This window comes from Puma concolor, chromosome C1 (genome assembly GCF_028749965.1).
Source record: "Puma concolor isolate L17-30 chromosome C1, mPumCon1.1.hap2, whole genome shotgun sequence".
Lineage (NCBI taxonomy): Eukaryota > Metazoa > Chordata > Mammalia > Carnivora > Felidae > Puma > Puma concolor.
This window is the reverse complement of record NC_141674.1, coordinates 104,225,432-104,245,544: the sequence shown is the minus strand read 5'-3', so window position 1 is coordinate 104,245,544 and position 20,113 is coordinate 104,225,432. Positions and strand designations below refer to the sequence as shown.

Genomic DNA, 20,113 nt, shown 5'->3' with positions numbered 1-20,113 from the left:
AATGCTCTGTGGCCAACAGAGTATTTGGAAGGAGTAATGAGAAAATAATTAGGTCAAAAATGGAGAATGAAGGCAAACCACTAAAACTCAAAATGCAAGGAGACGGAGCAGCACAGCCCAAATCCGCCCCCCCTGAAGACGGGGCTGTTTCGCAAAGCAAAATCCGCCAGACGTGAAAGCCTGATGCTAATCATCGTTTTTACTTTTCTCCACAACCAAGAATAGTCACCAACAGGCTGCAAAACGAACTTTTACTTCATACCTTCTTTACGCTCTTGGATTTGGCATGATGGAGATGTCGAAAAAAATACTGCAAAGCTTTAACCGCGAGTGGCCATAAGATCATTTAATTTTCAAAAATCAGCTGGTCTAGGGCAGGAGCCCTTAACCTGGGACCCACTGCCTCACATGGGGTCTGTGGAGAGACTTGGTGGCAGCTGTGGACTTACTGGGGGGAAACGTCCATCTTTGTTTGTACTCACTCACCTCTTCAGCGAAAGTCAGCACTGCCTTCGATTGTGAAGGGAGGTAACGACCCGTGATAGTATTAGCAACCCTGTGACTGTCACCAAGACAAACCACAGGACATTTTCATGTCACATTATACTTGCTGCAGATACTTCAACACAATATTTACTCATCGCTAGTTCAAAATTACAGTATGGTTAGACCTGCAGCTACATTTTGTTATTTAATGTGTTAGAAAGAAGCATATGTATTACTATATCATAACTGATTAACATTTTGATAACTGTTTCCATGTCATTTGTAAGTCCATGTGTTTCATTTTATGCATTTTAAAAACACAGTTCCCAAAAGAGGTCCTATATTTCATTAGCCTGCCAAAGGCGTATGTGGGACATAGGAGGTTAGGAACAAATAAAGTTGCTCTGGGACAAATAAAGTTTCTATAGACTCTAACAGCGCAGTCAAACAAGGCAGACGGACAAGTGGGTTATTCCACCAACAATATTTCATAGTTGAAGAAAATTAAGGCACCATGAAGCCAAGTAACATGTCCAAGATCACACAAATTCAGGGCAGGCATCAGTCTAGGTGAGCATTCACAGCATGTACATTCCTACTCTCCATGGGGACCTCTCCTTACACTCTCCGATTGTCATCACTCTAACTTCCTCGTAAATGGAGAAGAGGTATCACCTTTCAAAAAATCAGTAGGAAACCAAAACCCAGATGATAGAACAAGACAGATGCAGAAGGTACTCCTTTTTGTTCCTTGATCAACTATGCTGCCATGATTGTTACAAAAGCTGAAAGTGGTCTGTTCCTGAGAGAGCAGTCTTTTAGAAGTGAGAAAAAAGTTGGGCTACATCATCTCTCATTCTCAGAAGTGTTCAAAGCAGTTTACAGATAGGCATTCACTTGTTAAGCAATGCAATGTGTTATGAGTGGTCAGGGCAGTGGGATCCCCACTTCATCAATGGGAAAACTGGAGAATAAATATGAGAGATTGGTTCAAAGTCACAGAAGTCTATGGGAAGCCAGCTTCCTGATTCCAAGTTCATGGCTCTAACCACCATCCCAAGTCACCATGATCAAATAATTTAGTTGGTTATAATGCTTGTGAAACCTCTGTACGTTTTCCCCCCAATAAGCCAGAGAGCATTTTCTTTTGATTCACAGCAGCAGACACTTCTGAAGGCTATGGGGCAAATATCCCATAGAACAAATTCTAATGTGCATAAGTACTTTTTCACCTATGTTAGTCATCTAAAAATCGAGGTCAGGGATCCTGAGCTCAAAAGCCAAGTTACATACAACTTGCCTTCTAAGAAGAGACCAGTGTGGAATCGTTCCTTCACCTTTTAGTCAATGACCTCCTTACCAACCTACCATATCTTGTGGAACTATTATCATCGAACATTCAACACTGTTACTACAAAACAGCATTATAATGGTTCAATTATAGATCCTAGGTCCTAAAACTGTGAGATGTCATCCCAGCCCCAACTTTGCCTTAGATTTTCTCTTTTTATTCAAACCACCTATTACTGGAATCCTCATTCTTCAAAGCATCCTTACATCATCTAACTTGTCCTTTCATGAACTCATCTGTCTTTAATAGCTTGGGTCTTTTTTCCATAGTTAGTAAGCATGTCTTTCTTACATTTGTACTTAGGACCAAAACGTTATTCGCAGTAGCATTAATCTCTTGCTAAAATCCCGAACCACTAGTACCAAGACAAAAAACCAAAATCAACAGGGCAATCATGTTGCACAACCTCCATGCAGAGTCAAACTCACACATGACTGTTACCCACCCATAACCTTTTGCCCCTCCCAGGCCCTACCTCTCAACTATTTTACTACTCATCCTTCCCACCTGCTACTTCGGACTCATCGTTTTGTGCTCTGTGCACAAGAGTCCAAATCTCTGGTCTAAGAATGAACACTTAATTCTCGAATATTTCAAATGCTAGTTATCCACCACACATCACTGATCAAAATGTATCTCTTTACACAGCCACCAAATCACTTTCCCACTGAAGTCACAGCCAGGGAGCAATCCATGTTTGCCTTAACCAAAGACTAACTTTGCACCAATTCCATCTCACCTTAGAGTCTCTCTCCACCAAGAGATACTTATGCCTATTTCTCTACCTTGTCCAGTAACTTTATTCATCCCTAACTGGACTAGAATTTAGGCTCTAAGTCCTTCCTCTCTATCACAGACCAGGGGGCCCTTGGAGGACAGATTTGAGGCCTCCTCCTTCAGGCTTGGGAGCCACCAGGTAAGGCCCCCAGCAACAATATTACAGGCCTCTGGCCCTTCCCTCTGAACATAATAACCAACCCTGCTGTTGTTCTCCTTAGGATATCTCCATCTCACCAGGCTCACCCAACACTAACCAGTGACATCTTAATAGTCTTTGCAACTTTCAAAGGTCAATGGCTAGGGCTCCACTTTGGAAATCACTGTTGTGTCCACGACCCCCACAATGACTCAGTGACCTAGACATCACCACCTCACCTACTGGAGCCCTTTACTACTCATACATGCTTCTTAGCTTTCACTTCCCCTCACCCTTCAACAAGTCACTGGCCTGCAAAGTCCCCTTTACCTCTCTATCCACCTCCGGGGTCTTACAGACCCCACCAAACTCAACCCGAATTCCCTTATTTAGCTCTCCATCTCCCCCCTCCAAAGCCCCTCCATCCCCGGACCTTGGGACCGTCCCATCTCCTCGTTCAGCCTCTCCAAGCACTGCTTGGGACACAACCTCCAAAAAATCGAGAGATGCCGCGGTCTCTTCCCACTGCTCAGTGAGCGGTGGGCAAAGGACGTCCCCCCTCCTCCCCCACAGGTTTCTCCAGACTCAACTCACTAAATCCGCAACCTCGACCCCCGCCCCTTTTCTCCCCTCCCCCCCACCCCTACGGCTCTTCGCGGCTGTGGCCACCCCTGCCCCCAAACCGGCTCAAAACACGCGGACCCGGCCCCCCCCACACCCCCGACTCCGGCCCTTCCCCTCCCCCTCCCCCCCGAGGTGCCACTTACCCCCGAGGCGGGAGTGGGGGAGGGGAGAGGAGGAGCGGAGTAGGGGAGGAGGTTTCGGTCCGGGGCGGCTCTCAGCCCCGGGGGGCCGGGGCCGGGGCCAGCGGCAGCGGCGGCGCAGCGTCTCCCCCCGGCGGCGGCAGCGGCGGCGGCGGCGCCGTCCCACTCCCGCAGGCACACATAGGCTCCATTGTCCGCCGGCGCCTCCCCCTTTCCGGCTCCCCCCTCCCGGTCCCGCCCCTTCCCCCTCCCCTCGGCCCTCCCCCAGCCGCACCGCGCCACGAAAGGTACCGCCGGCCCCGCCTCGGACGCGAGCGGAGAAGTGCCCCCTCCCCCGGCCCCGGCGTCCCGCCCGGCGGGGGACTGGGGACTGCCCCTCCCCGCCTCGGCGCTGGGCCCGCCGCCGGGAAGGGCCCGCCCCCCTGCAAGGGAATGTCACTTGTTCCCCCTCCTGGAACGCGCGCGATGGTACCAACCCGGCCGCTTCCTCCTCCCCTTCCCCGGCCTTCCCGGAGAGGCACCGCCCCCAGCGCCCCGCCCACCAAGTAGCCTCGCCTCCTCGACCCCGCCCCTCCCCGGAACATTTTACTATGGGACCGCCCACCGCCAGCACCACCTCCTGTTTTGCATGGGCACGCCCACGGGGTCCCCGCCCCGGTTCGTCACCCGGCCAGAGGTGACGCCTACTCCCCACCTTAAAGCGGCAGAGCCCTGTTTCTCAACTGAAAGCACCTCCCCAAGGGCCGGTGGGGTGGGAGGTGCGGCCGGGGAGGGTCTCTTCTTTCCCCGAGCCGTCCTCCGCGCGCACACACTCACCCGGACCTCCCCACCGCCTGCTGCAGCACCGGGGAGCAACCCCAGGGGACCAGTAAAGGCACGGAGGGGGGCAGGGCAGCGTGGAATTTGGCCATCTTTGACAGAAACGAATTGGAAGCTGCCAAAGGAAGGGGTCTTTCCCTCACTCTTCCCTGCTGCCCTGGTCCCGGCCTAGTCGTCAGTCTTCAAGGCGACCCCCTCACACCTCCAGGATGCCACTAGCGCAGGTCCCGCGTCTTCACCTCTCAATCTGTGCACTGCATTAGCGGTTGCCTGCTTTCTCCCCTCCCAGGGGAGCAGGCCCCTCTTGGGGTTGCACTCTCCCCCACCCTCTCCAAAGCCGACTCTCGCCCGGGTCCTGCAGACGCGATGGCTGGTGCCGGGTCTCTCCTTCCACGTCCGGCCCAGCCCAGCCCAGCCCAGCCCCGCTCGCGCGTCGCAACCTGGTGCCCTAGAGGACTTAATGCCCAGATCCTCGAATGGCTTCACAACCGCTTTTTGATCGAAGTATCGCTCCCCTGATTTTTCGGGAGGCCTGTGCTTTGGAGGGCTCGAAGCCCAGGCATCCCGGCACTGTCCCCTGTGGAGTGGGAAGGTAACCCCTTAGATTGCACTTTTTCTCAGAAGGAAAAATGACGGCATCCTGGTGAGCGCATGTTGCTGAATAAAGCTCAGATTAAGGCTACTCCTGTTTTATCTTTGTGGCCCTCGTTGCTCCCGTGACCAACTGTTATTACAGACACGTCTACTCCACAGTCCTCCCGGGAACACACTGTTGTTACATCTCTGTATTTGTGCTTTGTAGAATCTTGGTCTAAGATGTTTCTCTGCAACTTCGTGCACTGGCCCTACAGCCTTTCTGAATCAGTTAAGTGAAGACTGCCTATGTTACAATGTACTGCCTAGTCTCCCTGAAGAAAGAGGGGCAACATGGCCAAGAGAAATAGATAAATTTTCTTCTGTTTTTGCTTCTACCACCCATAGTTTTAACCAGGATGCTTAATTCTGTAGTCAGTTTCCCTGTCTACAAAGTAGGAAACCTACCCTGGGGCAATCTTTTAACTAATGGTGCTGGTTGTAAAGGAGAACCCTGAATGATGAAGCTTTGGAAACCACTTAGAAGTCTTGGGTGGCCATGTAAGTTTCTATTCGTGTCTCCCCAGCCTAGATCCTTTGAAAACCTGTTTTTTCATAGCAAGATGTTTTCTCTTTGTCTTCCATTATGACTAAGGATATAAATAAAGAAAAAAAAGACAATAGTATGTTTAAACAATACAAAGCTGGGGAGCCTGGGGGCTCAGTCGGTTAAGCGGCTGACTTTGGCTCAGGTCATGATATCGCGGTCCGTGAGTTCGAGCCCCGCGTCAGGCTCTGTGCTGACAGCTCAGAGCCTGGAGCCTGTTTCGGATTCTGTGTCTCCCCCTCTCTCTGACCCTCCCCCGTTCATGCTCTGTCTCTCTCTGTCTCAAAAATAAATAAACGTTAAAAAAAAAAAAAAAACCAACAATACAAAGCTAAGATCATTTGAAGAATTCCAAATGAGAAACAATTAAAATGCTTTTCTGTCAAGTTTTGGAGGTAGGTGAGAACCTCTATAAAAAGAAGACGGGGGGGGGGGAAGTAAGGTATGCACTTGTGAAAAGACAGCTAAAACCAGGAATACATAAGAAACATTTGGGATTGCAAATGTAGGTGGAAAGAAGGGATTTACAGAAGGTACCTGTAAGAGAAAACCATTACTAAAATAAGCTCCTGGGTGGGGTGTTCCAGGCCTGATCATTTCTATTCAAAGTCAAGCTCACTATAACAATAATACATACAAAAAAGTCTTAACCGTTTCACTAGGCATTACGCCCTCAACTTTATGTGTCAAAATTCAAATTATTTACTGAACCAGAAGAAAAATGTAAATGAATACTAAATGTGCAACACTAGGGTAACGGAGCAATATATTAAGAATAACGTGTGCTAAAAGTCATGAAATCGAAAGGTTAGAGTCTCCATAGTAATGTTAAATTACCTGCATTGCACATGGGATTGAAATGCATTTAAAAATATTATTTATTCTATCAAATAGTTTATTTTACTAGAATTTTTGTCTTCTGAATTTTCTAACTTCCATTCATTTCCATCTCACTTGAGAAATAATTCTATTTTGCTGTATAGAGATCTAGCATGCTGTATGTACATAAATACTAATGGATGATGATGGAATCATTTTTAAAAGCATCCTATAAATAAAAGCTTCGAACTATTTCTGCTCCTCTCGAAATTCTAAGATAAATCATTTTTAATCCAAATGGTTAACAATGTTAAAAATTGAGGCTTTTGACACTGAAGAGACCTGGGTTTGTTGTTGTTGTTGTTGTTGTTGTTGTTGTTGTTTCCTTTTTGAAATTTGCTTCTCATAATGATGATAAAGCACTGACTCTGATGTAAACATGGATGGTATAAATTTGGCCTGTTAGTTCTTCAACTATTCACAGTATCTTTTATTTAAGTTTGACTCCCGTCTTTTTTTTTTTTTTTTACCTGTAAATTCCGCTTTCAAAATGTTTTTGTTCCCCCAGCTCTTGATAAACTTAGACTGAAATTTTAAGGTTGGAAAGAACCCCCTTCTGTTTTACAAAGGCGAATTCTAAGACATAGACGTTTAATGACTTGCCAAGATTATACCCATTTTTAGGGAGTAGAATTGAGGTCCAACACTCTTCAGCACTGTTCTAACTGCCAAGCGTTGTTCATTCCTACTAATATTTATCATTGTAGAAGAGAACATGAAGTTCTACCTCGGGATGTTGAAAGTAAGACTCAGAAAGGCTGAGCCCACTCAGCCAGCTGGTGCTAGGGCTTTCAGAGGCCCTAACAAATTCTTGCCTTGGTCAAAGCCCTCAGTTTGTCTAGTTTCCTGCTGTTTATACTGTTTCTTACCGATTCATCTACTCCATTGTCCAAACCAAAACAGACAAGTTTCAACCCCAAAGGAATACTACCAAGAGAGTCATTTGTGACTGAAAATGAAGGGTTAGGATGGAATGGTGTCTTAACCTTTGTAGTCTACTGCCCAATGCTGTAATAAAATACCCAGCAGGCAATTTCTTTGCTAGGGTGCCCATGAAGGAGAATCAAATCTCCCTAACCCAGCTTTCACCAGTCCATTTAAGTCAATGGGGAGTCTCAGAGCTTCATCCCTACTGGGAAAACTTAGGGCTAAGTGTCTCTTTTGTAAGGAAGAAATCAATATTCCCACCTCCTTCCTTCTGGCCACTCCACCTGGGGCCATTGGCACTTGAATGTGAGTGTGGGTCTTGCTCTTTGTCACCACAGACCTGCTGTCCACAATCTGGGAATTAGAAGCATCTTCTCTGTGAAAGCTCTGACAGATCTGCGATGTGACGCTCAGATTCTTTGAAGAATTACCATCGATGTTTCCCTTTTATTTTTCGTACTCAGACCTGTGTGGTTGTGTCTCCTAACCTCATGTCTGCCATCTAAAGGTCAAGTCTTGTGACTTTCAGCCTGCTATTTCCTTCCGGAGCCCCGAATGACTGATATATAAATGCTGATCCTCGGGGTGCCTGGGTGGCTCAATCGGTTAAGTGCCCAGTCTCTTGATTTGGGCTCAGGTCATGATCTCACTCAGGGATCCAGCCCTGAGTCAGGCCTGAGTCAGCCCTGCTGACAGTGTGGAGGCTGCGTGGGAATCCCTCTCTCTCTCCCTCTCTCTCTTCCCCACCCCTGCTTGTGCTCTCTCTCTCTCTCTCTCTCTCTCTTCTTCCCCAGTCTTTGGACCACAGTCCATCATAGCTTAACGAGAAACACGTGGGATGTTCTAGGTGCTCCAATCATGTCTCCCCAAATCTCTTCATCTTCATTCCAGTCCTTCACATCTGCCATTATAGACCCACAACCTTTTTCCTCTTTAATTGCCATTAATTTCCTCTTTCATTTTGTTCTTCACTTCTTTCCCAGCAATAATTCTAAGTATTTCTACTACTTCATTTCATTTTCTTCTCCCAGACATATCTCTAGAAATGCTGCCCTTCAGATACACCTATTTTATTTCTCCTGGGTTTCCACCTTCCGAGCTGGAGGCCTCCCACTTCCCACAATCACCCTCTCCTTGGCTTCTCTGGAACTGCAACTGGACCACACCTCCATGGTTTGCATCCAGGTTGCTCTCATGTGCCACGATGCCTTTCTGGAGTGCCTGGCCACCCATTGTCCCAATAGTGAAAATGCCTAATCTAAGATGTTTGTTTCCACTCCTGGGCTGCCAGACATTATTAGAAAAAAACCCACAAAACCGAGAAAGTGGGTCCCAGCCAACATTTAGGCGATAGAGCTTCAACTGAACTTTGTTACTATTTACTCGGCAATTCTTCTATGTATCGTCATCACCTCCTATAACACTTCCTGCAACAATTATCCCAAATTTTATCCACTACTCCTCCTACATTGCAAGACCTACCTTGTCATCTCACCCCACCTCTAAAGGAGTTTTTTACTTGGTTATTTCTCTTCCATCTACTTTGCCTTTGCTTTAGTATCTCAGTAAAATCTTTCTTACTCCAACACTCTTCTTCCCTTTTCTTTTTATTCGCAATTTATCCAAAGGGTAACCTACATTCTCACCATCCATTTTCCTCCTCTGTAATTAACCCAAGCCTTCTACTGGAATTCTCTTCAACATGGCCAAACCTAATCGCCCAAAGCATCCAATGAATATCATTTCCTTTCTGAATCTCTCATAGTTTGAACCACAAGATAGAATGTTATTCTGATTTTGTCTCCCCCACGACACCCCCAATTTTATTGAGATGTAATTGACACATAACATTGTGTATGTATGTACTGTGAGATGATTACCACACTATGAGTAGTTACCATCCATCACCTCACATAGTTATAATTTTTTTGTGTGTAATGAGAACTTTTAACATCTATTCTCTCAGCAACTTCAAATATACAATACAGTATTGTTGACTATAGTCACTACATTCCCAGAACTGATTCATCTTACAACTGGAAGCTTGTACCTTTTGAACACCTTCACCCATTTCCCTCCGACCCCCTACTTCCTGCCTCTGGTAACCACCAATCTGTTCTGTTCTTGTAAGTTTGGGTTTTTTTTTTTAAGATTCTGCATATAAATGAGATCATACGGTATTTCTCTTTCTCTGACTTATTTTACTCAGCATAATGCCCTCAAGTTTCATACACGTTTTTGCAAATGACAGGGTTCTTTCTTTTTTATGGCTGAATAATACACCACTGTACATATATAACACATTTTTTAATCCATTCATCCGTTGATGGACACTTAGATCATTTCCATGTCTTGGCTATTGTAATTAGTGGTGCAGCTGTCTCTTGAGACAGTGATTTCACTTCCTTCACATAGATACCTAGAGGTCTGTCTCCTTTATTGATTTAAATTCCTCTTTTTGTCTCCTAATTGTGAGTGTTCCTTAAAGTCCTTGCTTCTTTAAAATTTTTTTTTTTCAACGTTTATTTATTTTTGAGACAGAGAGAGACAGAGCATGAACGGGGGAGGGGCAGAGAGAGGGAGACACAGAATCGGAAACAGGCTCCAGGCTCTGAGCCATCAGCCCAGAGCCCGACGCGGGGCTCGAACTCACGGACCGCGAGATCGTGACCTGGCTGAAGTCGGACGCTTAACCGACTGCGCCACCCAGGCGCCCCAAGTCCTTGCTTCTTTAATCTTTCCCCTCTCCAAGTCTCCGTACGATGCCTCTCTCACTCTTCTAACTACAGCCATTGCCCCTTTGCAGAGGACCAACACATCCTAGGGCCTTTGAGCTTAAGTCCTGCATTTCTGTCTACTCAGCCTGCCTATCTACAATCAACTCAACATGTCAAAAAACAAACTCACCATCTTTCAAAATTAAGTCTCACCTCTGAATTTACTATCTTTAACTCATGCTCAAAACTTTGGTGTAACCCTGACTCAAAATCTCCATCCATCTATCTCTTCTCAGTCACCAGTGTCCACAAATTCCTCCTTAAATCAATTTCTTGTTTTCTGGTCCCAACTTGGGCCTGCTGTAATAGCCTCCAAATAGTCATTCCAGCCTCTAGCCTCTCCCCTTGTCAGTCAGTTCTTCACGCTCCTTCCAGATAGGTCTTCCTAAAAGACTTGTTTATATATATTACAGTTCATGCAGTGTCTATTCCTGTCTGATTACTTCAGCCCTACTGGTTCTTCTAGGCCCAACTAGGGCCCCTCTACCCTAAGATCTCAATGGTGTGGTGTGACAGGAACAATATTGCCTTTAGAGTCATCTGGACCTGGGTTTGATGGAATTTTGGACTACAGTTTAGTAACCAAGTAACTTCAAAATGAAGAAAAAGAAATGTTCTTTTCTTTCTCATCCATTATAGAAGGAGGTGTTTATATCTCCAATTTTAGAACATAGCATGGATATGCAAACTTTTAACACCCTGTACCTTTTAAGGTAGTTCCTAGTCTTGCCCTATATCTGGAGAACAAAATCATATACCTCTCTGTGTTTTGCAATCATTTAGTCATTGCTATATTTACTGAGCAGCTACTAAGTGCTGGGCATCTTGGTGGGGGGGGGGGGAGCGCACAAATATGAATCAGGTATCAAATTTTGTCCTCAAAGTCTAATCAGACTTATACAGATGATTCATTCATTTAAAAAGTGGGGAGGGAAGGGTTCAGTAAGTGCCAGGTATTGTGCAAAGCACCAAAGATTCAAGTAAGTATACGACAAGTCCCCTCATGTTGGGACCTGGGATCAATCTAGTTAAGAATACTGACAAGTGAACCTTTATAATCAGGTATAATAAATGCTAGGAAATGGATAAATACCAGGTGTCCGGGGCACACAGAAGAGAGGCATCTAATCCACACAAGAGAGTCACGGAATGCAACCAGACCTGAGCAGAATCTCAAAGAACGCGTAGGAGTCAGCCCAGCAAAGGACTCAGCAATGTGCAATGGCTCAGCTGTGTGACAGTGTATATAAATAACCACAATACAAGATAGAAAGTAATAAATAAGTGGCAGAGCAGAGGCAAAAAGTAAAATGGCAATCAGAGGAGATATATTATCCGGGGGCTGGGTGAGATGAACAAAAAATGCATCATGGAAGTGGAGGCATTTGAGACTACCCAAAGGGGGCAGCAGGCAGGTTGATTCAGACCGGCAGTGGGGCTAAATCAATGTTTTCTCCACATTCTATGCAGCACCCTCGCACAATGGCACCACACCTTGTCTGCTGCCACGAGGATGACGACGATGATGATGGTATCTAAGTCTTGCTCATAAAGTTGGCTCTTCTGATTTCCTAGAATGCTTGTAAGGGGAGACTGAAGATTCAGCAGAGCCATTTCTGGGTAGAGGGGCCCTCCATCAGACTGCCCAGCATTGAATTCCACCATCAGAGAGTTGTGTGATCTTAGAAAAATTACTTAACCTCTCTAGGGTTTCATCTTTTGTTTCATAAAGTGGAGCGATGCTAATATTTTCTTCCCAGGGTAGCGTGAGGAATAAATGAGCCCACATGTAGACATGTAGGACTAGTGCCTGGCACATAGTAAGTCCCCAGTAAATGTTGGTTATTACTACATTTCATCATCTCTGGATTATCCACAATGGGACTGGCTTTAGGGGGAGATTTTAGGAGCACTGAGAAGGTTACCTCCTCAATACCTCACTTATTCTCACATTTAAATCTCCCTCACTGGGATCTCTTCAACTCTCCTAACACACTCCTTTAAACTCTGCCATTAGAAATTCATACCTTTGGATTTAAGATGTCCCTTCCCCAAGCCCTTGGGAAGGGTAACACAAATTATTTTAATAATTTATCTGGCCAGACCTCTGTCCTCCTTAACTGTTAACTGTATGGAGGGAATGTTGTGGAGAAGAAAGGAAAAACTAATTCTGGAGTTTGGAGAACCTTCCCAAAAATTAAAGCCAGGAGATGCTCAGAGGGCTTTCTGAAGGCAGTAGGTCCTCTGGGATTAGGGGAAGGGTCGGATTGGACAGAGATGCCAAGATGGAACAGTGAAAACAAAAACAAGGTCATTTGTGTCAGTAAAAACAAGCTTTACTAACTTAACAGACAATGCTGACCTTGACTTGGGGACTCTCCACTTTCTCTACTCTGTGTTTCAGAATAAATAATTTCACTCAGGATCAAAGTTGAATCGTATCAATGAAGAACACTATCAAAAAAGGTGATCAAAAAAACCCTGGTTTTAAAATTTCATAATGACTTTTACATGTTTGCTTTCTTAGTTATTGTTTATCAATGAGAAGTTAAATTAACACTTATTATGCATTTTAGTGCCAAATTAAATCGAGTGAGAATTTCAGTAGAAGGTGAAGAAATAGTCCTTGTCATGAACCTTACAGTTCAGTTGGGAAAACACAAAAAGTTTAGTAACAATTAATTCCTAAATTGTGTTACAGACATGACAGACAGGAAACAAACTCGACTTTGGTGGGGGGCGGGGGGCGGGGTGGAAAACAATAAGTAGAGTCTGGAGCAATCATCTGCAGCACCAGAAGTTGAACTAGGCCTTGAATAGGATTTGAGCAGTTCCAGGTGGGGATAGTGACCCAGGAGGGAGAGACAAGGAGCCAAGCAAGAGGCTGAAAGGAGAACAGTGTATGTGTGGACAGAAAACGATAATAGTAATGGTGATTACAAGCCAACACGACCGCTGCCTTTACTTAGTATTTGGTATATGCATGTGCCAGGCAATAGTCTAAGGACTATATTTATATCGTCTCTTATAATACACACAACGACCCCACAAAGTATGAACTATTGTTCCCATTTTACAGTTGAGGGGTCAGATACTTTGAGAGATAAGTCACTGTCCTAAAATCATGTAGTTTAAGTGGGAGCTGAGATTGAAACCCGAGTGGGAGCTGAGATTAAAACCCAAGTCATTCTGGGGCGCCTGGGTGGCGCAGTCGGTTAAGCGTCCGACTTCACCCAGGTCACGATCTCGTGGTCCGTGAGTTCGAGCCCCGCGTCGGGCTCTGGGCTGATGGCTCAGAGCCTGGAGCCTGTTTCCGATTCTGTGTCTCCCTCTCTCTCTGCCCCTCCCCCGTTCATGCTCTGTCTCTCTCTGTCCCAAAAATAAACGTTGAAAAAAAATTTTTTTTAATAAAAAAAAAAAACCCAAGTCATTCTGAGGTGAAAGCAGGTGTTGGGTGCAGGGACAAATGCAATTGAATAAATAGGGTAGGAGTTCATTACACAGAACACAATAGTGAAGCATGCACGAATGATAACACCGTTAAAAAAACGAAAAAGCCACCCTTTACCAAACGCTGCTTACGGAATAGGCACCTTCCTTACAGCATCATCCAGAATGGGATTTATAGTTACACCCATTTTACAGATGAGAAAATCAAAATGGTAAGGTTGAATGACTTGGCCAAGCCTCGTGGCTGTTACATAGCACACAGTTCAGATTCGAACACTAGGCCAGCAGCAAAGCCTGTGTTCCTGCTGCTTTTCCTGCCTGCCTCCCTCCTTGAGCACGGGAAAAACTGGGTAAAAATAACACTACTGCAATTTGCATGGCATTCTTCAAAGCCTTTTCATACTCGCAGCCACACCTGATCCTTATGATAGCCATGTGCTAGGTTTGGAAGAAACCTGCATCATAATGAATAATAATAATAATAGTCATAACAATAATTAAAATAATAATATTACGGGGCACCTGAGTGGCTCAGTCAGTTAAGCGTCTGACTTCAGCTCAGGTCATAATCTCATGGTTCATGAGCTCGAGCCCCGAGTCTGGCTCTGTACTGACAACTCAGAGCCTGGAGCCTACTTCAGATTCTGTGTCTCCCTCTCTCTCTGCCCTCCCCTGCTCACACTCTGTCTCTTTCTCTCTCAAAGACAAATAAACATTAAAAAAAATTAAAGTAATAATATTAGGCAGCACTGAGTGTTCCCCATACCACCGGCACTGTGCGGAGGGCTTTACCTGGATTGTATGGTTGGCTTACGGCAACCCTATAAGATAGGCTCTATTATCAATCTTACCTCGCACACGAAGAAACCATGGCTCATAGAGGTTAAATAACTTCATGAAGGAGGCTGGGCTCAGATAAGTTGCAGAACTCATACAAGGTCATGTGACAGTGAAGTGTGATTCCTGGAGGAGGGCACAGCTCCCCTGGTTCCACATCCACGCACACCCTTTGTATGTTACTCTTCTAACAATCTGCAGCTCCAGGAAGGAAGGTAGACCCACAGCGGGCCAGGAGAGCAGATGGAAGGCTGCAGAAATTTCGGTGTGAGGTGATGCAGACCCAGAGAGGGTAACATAAAGGTGAATGAAAAGGGGCCACCTGAGGAAGGCTAGAGTAGCTCATTGCTGAAGCGTGTGAACGGAAGAGGAAGGAAAAGAGTTCCAGTTTGGTTTCTAGCCTAAAATGGGGGGGGGGGGGAAGTGGTGGGGTTGGTGGGGGTGGGGGGAGCACTGTGGTCAGAAAGGGGGGGCACGTAGTTCAAAACCGACGCTGGTCCACAGTGAGACGTACTAAATGTCACCCAGGGGCAGCCATGAGAGAAAAGACAGGCGACATCAAGTGTTGCGAGAACGGCGGGGGGCACTGTAACCCCCGCACGTTGCTGGGGGAAACGGAAAATGGTGCCGCCACCTTCAAAAACAGTTTGGTAGTTCCCTAAAAAGTTAAACGTAAGTTGACCATATGACCCAGCAGCCGTTCCACCTCTAGGTGTCTAGCTAAGGGAAAGAAAAGCAGGTCCACACAGACTTGTGTGTGAATGTTCTATAGCAGCATTATTCTAACAGCCAAAACGCGGAAATAATCCAAATGTCTATCAACCGATGCGCGGATAAATAAAATGTGGTGCGTTCCTCAGCAATAAAAAGGAATGGGGTACTGACACACACTATAACATGGCTGTACCTCAAAATCGCTACACAAAGGGAAAGAAGTCGGGCGCACAAGGACTGTAGCCTGCATCATCCCCTCTATACGCAATGTCCTGGAAAAGGCAAATCTATAGAGACAGAAAGCAGATTAGTGGCAAGGAAAAGGCACACAAGAGGAAAGAAAGGTGTCGCGGACAAAACCTTTGGTGTCACTACCATTCGGGACAGGGATGATGCTTTGCCTTGGTTGATAGGGTGCTCACTCTGGTAGCCACGTGTCCCACTAATATTAAAATTTACTTATATTCCCTAAGCTCACACCCCCGCCCCCCACCCCGGAGAACAGAGGTCTGTGCCCCAAGTCACGGCAAACGGCAGGGTCGGTCTGTGTGGGGGAAAATTGCCTCTACGTGACTAAAACACACGGAGAGTGGGAATGGACTGAACGTGTTCCCTGCATTTGGCTGCTAAAAAGAGAACTGCACAAACACTTTCACCCAAATTAGAAATAACATCAGCATTAGGGAGTGCGGTGTTTCAAGAGCAATGATATTTCACTTAGTCACTAACCAACACCCCGGGTGGATATCATGCTGGACCACCCCCGGGGAATCAGGTTCTTTGGCCTCCATGTGGACTTCTGACTTCAGAAGGAGCCAGCAGTGATTTTCAGGGAAACTGCAACTGCTTTCCCCAGGATGCAGCGACCCCGGGGCGCCTGGCTGGCTGGTTCAGCCGGTTGAGTGAGTGCCCCTCCGGGCTCTTGATTTCAGCCCCGGTCATAATCCCAGGGTCCTGGGATAGAATCCCGTGTGGGGCTCCATGCTGAGCATGGAGCCTGCTTGGGATTCTCTCTCTCTCTCTCTCTCTCTCTCTCTCTCTCTCTCTCTTTGCTCCTCTCATAAATAAATAAATAAATATATACATACATACATACAATGACCTTCTTCCTCTGGCCCCCACCCCAAGCCTAGGACTTTGGGAAGGGATCCTCCCAGGCTAGGGACTAAAAGATCCCCTCCCTCCCCCAAAGCCTGACAATCCTTTCATGTTTCTCCTTTCACATCTCCAGTGAAAATGAAACAAATTTAGACTACTGCCCTTGGTTGTGTAATACAGGGGGAAAAAGAAAAGAATCTAGGATCTCCAGATAGAGGCTGTGGAGTATAGACAAGGAAGCCCAGGGCCAGCCAACTGACCCTGGCTTCAGGACCACCCACCACCAACATCACATGGGGGGCGGGGGGTTGTGCAGCTAAGCAGGGTCTCTTAATCCCAGGTTTACCTGGAGACTAAGGCTGGATTTTGGATGGAGGAAAAAAATATACGTTTACTTGCACTAACTTCTAACTGGAACTTATCATTTCCTTCAAACAGGAACACAGGCAATAGATCAAGGCCGTATGAACCACCCATGACTTTTTCACCAATAGAATCACAGGGATTTTTGTATCACCTTTCAGTTGTGGCAAACATCCCAAATATCGCTTAAACTCATCACCGATGACACAATTACAGTAGTTACTAAATTTGCCAGTAGACCTTTTTATTAACATTCTAATAAAGAAGCACATATATTAGTGTATGGCGGATTTGATGCTTTTGGCATTTTGATCATGTTTCATTGTAACGATTTTTGCAACACTGTGCATTTCATTCTATGTGTTTAAAATTATAATTCCAACCATAGGTTTCACCAGACTGCCCAAAGTGCGTCCATGTCCCAAAAGAGTTGAAGGACTCCAGGGCTGGAAAACTTTACCCGAGTGCCTCTCCAGCACCACCAAAAATGAGCCTTCCTACAATGCAGGCAATCCCACCATTAGAGAACATTTCCTTCGGGTTTTTAAGATTCCCATTAAAATGCAAATGCCCCCAAAGGAGAAGAACTTCTCCGCGTGTTATTTGTTAACCCCTTAAATAGGGTTGTTTACCAGCTAGCTGAGCACAACACCCTACAATTCAATTAAACAAACATTTATTGAGCTCCTGCCACGGGTAAGGAACCGGGCTTGGGGATAGAGAGGGAAATCCTCTAAGGTTTCTCTTCTCAAGAGTGCTTGCAATCTAGTGGGGGGAATAAAACAAAGCACAGAAAGGGCAGGAGGTGACAAATGGCAGGGGAGAAGGGCAGGGAGCAGAGCTCGTTCTGGGACGGAATGGCTCAGAGCAAACAGATTCCTTCAGGCGAGCATTCCAGGACTGACAGAGTATGGACCTCAGAGTACAACCTTGGCCAAGTTTGCTGCCCAGGGTGGCGTTAACCAGGTTAAGCAAAGCAGGAAGAAAGCCAGGGCAGTTGAGTTCTCGGTTGGGGCCTGCAAAGCACAGAGGAGGGAGTGACTTAGGGCCGGTGGGGGCAGGGGAGAGTCTAGAAAGACTGTTGGTTGTGATGAATGTGGCACGGAGGAAATGACACATGAGCTGAGCCTAGTAGGGTAAGTTTTTTAAAAAGAGAGGGGGATGGGGGAGGGGAGGGGGGAGGGGCACCGCATTCTTGGCAGAGGTATGCGTCCTGGGCCTGTTCTGGGGATGCCTGTAAAGTGAGAGTTTAGGGACAGCGAAGGGGCCAGGCAGGAAAGATGGGGACTAGAATGGTAAGACCAAGCTGTGCTATGAAAGGATCTTAAGTTGAATGCGGAGGAACTCGCACCCCATCCCTCTGGAACAATCAGAAAAGTCTTCATGAAGCAGCGCCTTCATAGTTGAGCCGGGCCATTAAAGCACTGGAAAAATTTCAACAGGTGGGGATGGGGCGGCCGGGGAGGTCTTCAGGCTAAAGGAACAGCAGAGCCAGCAGGGGCCAAAAGCCCAAGGCTTGATGGGAACCACGCGGTGGTGAGGTGAGCGGCCCAGGGTGTGGGGCCAGCGGCGCATGGGGCGGGGGGGGGGGGGGGGGGGGGGGGGGGGGGGGGGGCGGATACCTGGCTGCAGGCGGCCGGCAGGGCAGTGTGGCCACCGCACACGTTCCTCGCCCCAGAGCCATCCCACCAGGTCGGACCCTCTCTGGCTGGAGCGTGTTTACCAAACGCCATAGGTGATCTTGATGCGCAGGATCAAAGGTGATCTTCAGGGACTGGGTAGGAGAAATGGCTCCTTAGGAAGGTGGGGTCTTGAGTGCTGGCTAGGAGTGTGCACTTGGGTTAGAAGGCCACCCTGAGCTGAGAATGGACCCCGAGGGAGCCCAGTGTTTGTGGAGCGGAGGTTGCTTAAGGGAGTGTGAGGGGACTGAAGAGTTTAGGATGGGAAGTGTGGGGACCCAGGAAAGGGCTATTACAGGGGTCCAGGCAGTGGCAGTGGGAAGGGACGAATGTGAAGATGTTTGGTGACAGACTCTACATGGCACACCGGACAACTAAAGTGGATGGAGGGGCTGAGTCACAGATGACTCCAGGGACTGGAGCTGGGCGGTGAGGAAAACAGCAGGACCTTTACAAGAAAAGCAGGGGGGTAAGGCGCCCTTGTGAGGAAGCCTGTGTGTTTAGATGCCAAGCGCTGGCAGAGTCAGAGGCCAAGAACCGTGTAGATTTTTATTTTGAGGGAGGGCACTCGGTGCTCAGTGGGATATGGGAGGGGACCCAGGTGGCCCACCAGGACTGGGAGGGGGCGGAGCAAGGCCTGCCTGCCTTTATCACCATTTTGTTGAGGGCCCAGTCCCCCAACGGGGTGACAGGAGCCCTGAGCTGTGAACCCAGGCCAGCCCCTTCTCTTCTCAGGAGCTCTTGTTTCCTCTTTGGAAAAGCAGGTGATAATAAAACTTATCACCCACTCATCTCCTGGGAGTGCTGGAGAGCAACCAATATACATACATAAATAAGTTTAAGGCACTCTGCGAGAACAAAGTGTGCTAGAAATGCTAAACAATAATAAATTCAGCCACCTCCTCCACCATGATAGTAAACAAGGTGTCTTCTTTCAAAAACAGATGCGGTTATCCAGATACTAACTTTGAGGCTGTCTGTGGCTTCTAACAAGAAGTAGGGAAATCTAAACTCTTGATTTTCAAGAATTCCCTCATTGGAGAATCTGAGTGACCCTAATACCTGCATCAAACGGAGGTCTGGACCAGACTGCAGTGAATCAACATGAAAATTATTTTATCAGCCCACCTCCCATCCTTTGTATCCATGTGTGACTAATATCAGCATCCAAACGGCAGGCGGTCCCCACCCCCACCCCCAACTGCACTCTTTCACACCCCTGAGGTCCCTCTCTTGGCAGAATGGTGCCATATAAAATATTCACATCCTAGGTGGGATGTGTGCAATCTACAAGGGAAAGGAGGCCGTCAGAAAAAGTAAAAGAAAAAAAAACAGCACTCCTAAAATGACAAAGGTTGCGAATCCATTTTAAAGGAACACATCTCTAATGGTTTGTTCTGTGCATAAGCACATCTCTTAATAAATCCCACACCAATCTCTGCCCCCCTAAAGAGCAGACCTGATAGGTAATAACTCCCCTCCTCTGTGGTAAAATCCAATTTTCACACCTGGTAAATGAAATAACTCCACTGTGAACCAAGGTCGGGTTGGGGTGAGCCGTTAACAGAAGGTTAGGGGCTGTGCATCATGTAACAGCTCTTCTGGGAACCCTTTTCAGAGATTTGCTCTTTTTATACCAGTTGATACTATTCAGCCAGAAAACCTCCAACCTCCTAGGTTACAAAAGCTGAAGGCTTTGTCACCTGGAGTGGTTATGAACGAGCACTACGGTTCATGGGTCAGATAGGTGTGAGGCCTGGCTCTGGCCTTTACCTCTTGTTGGTAGGAAGTTTCCTTACGATTTGTGTACTTGTAGGAGATAAGCTTATACTGCATGCCTGACAAATTGACCAGGAGAAGGGGCGATGCTACT

The 20,113-nt window shown here is 46.7% G+C and overlaps 1 protein-coding gene across 4 annotated transcripts in view; it reads right to left on the bottom strand.

Moving 5' to 3' along the window:
- LOC147578305 (uncharacterized) overlaps nucleotides 1-20,113 on the bottom strand; it is a 72,173-nt gene that overhangs the window by 8,423 nt on the left and 43,637 nt on the right. Inside the window, exon 1 of one of the 4 annotated variants that reach the window (XM_086718002.1) lies at nucleotides 3,994-4,016. The exons of 2 other annotated variants lie outside the window; for them this stretch is intronic. The gene's annotated coding sequence lies outside the window, so the exon portion shown is untranslated. Of the gene's footprint in view, nucleotides 1-3,520; nucleotides 3,711-3,993; nucleotides 4,017-20,113 lie in introns of those variants that run through there. One more of the 4 variants, XM_086718001.1, reaches the window with a different exon arrangement.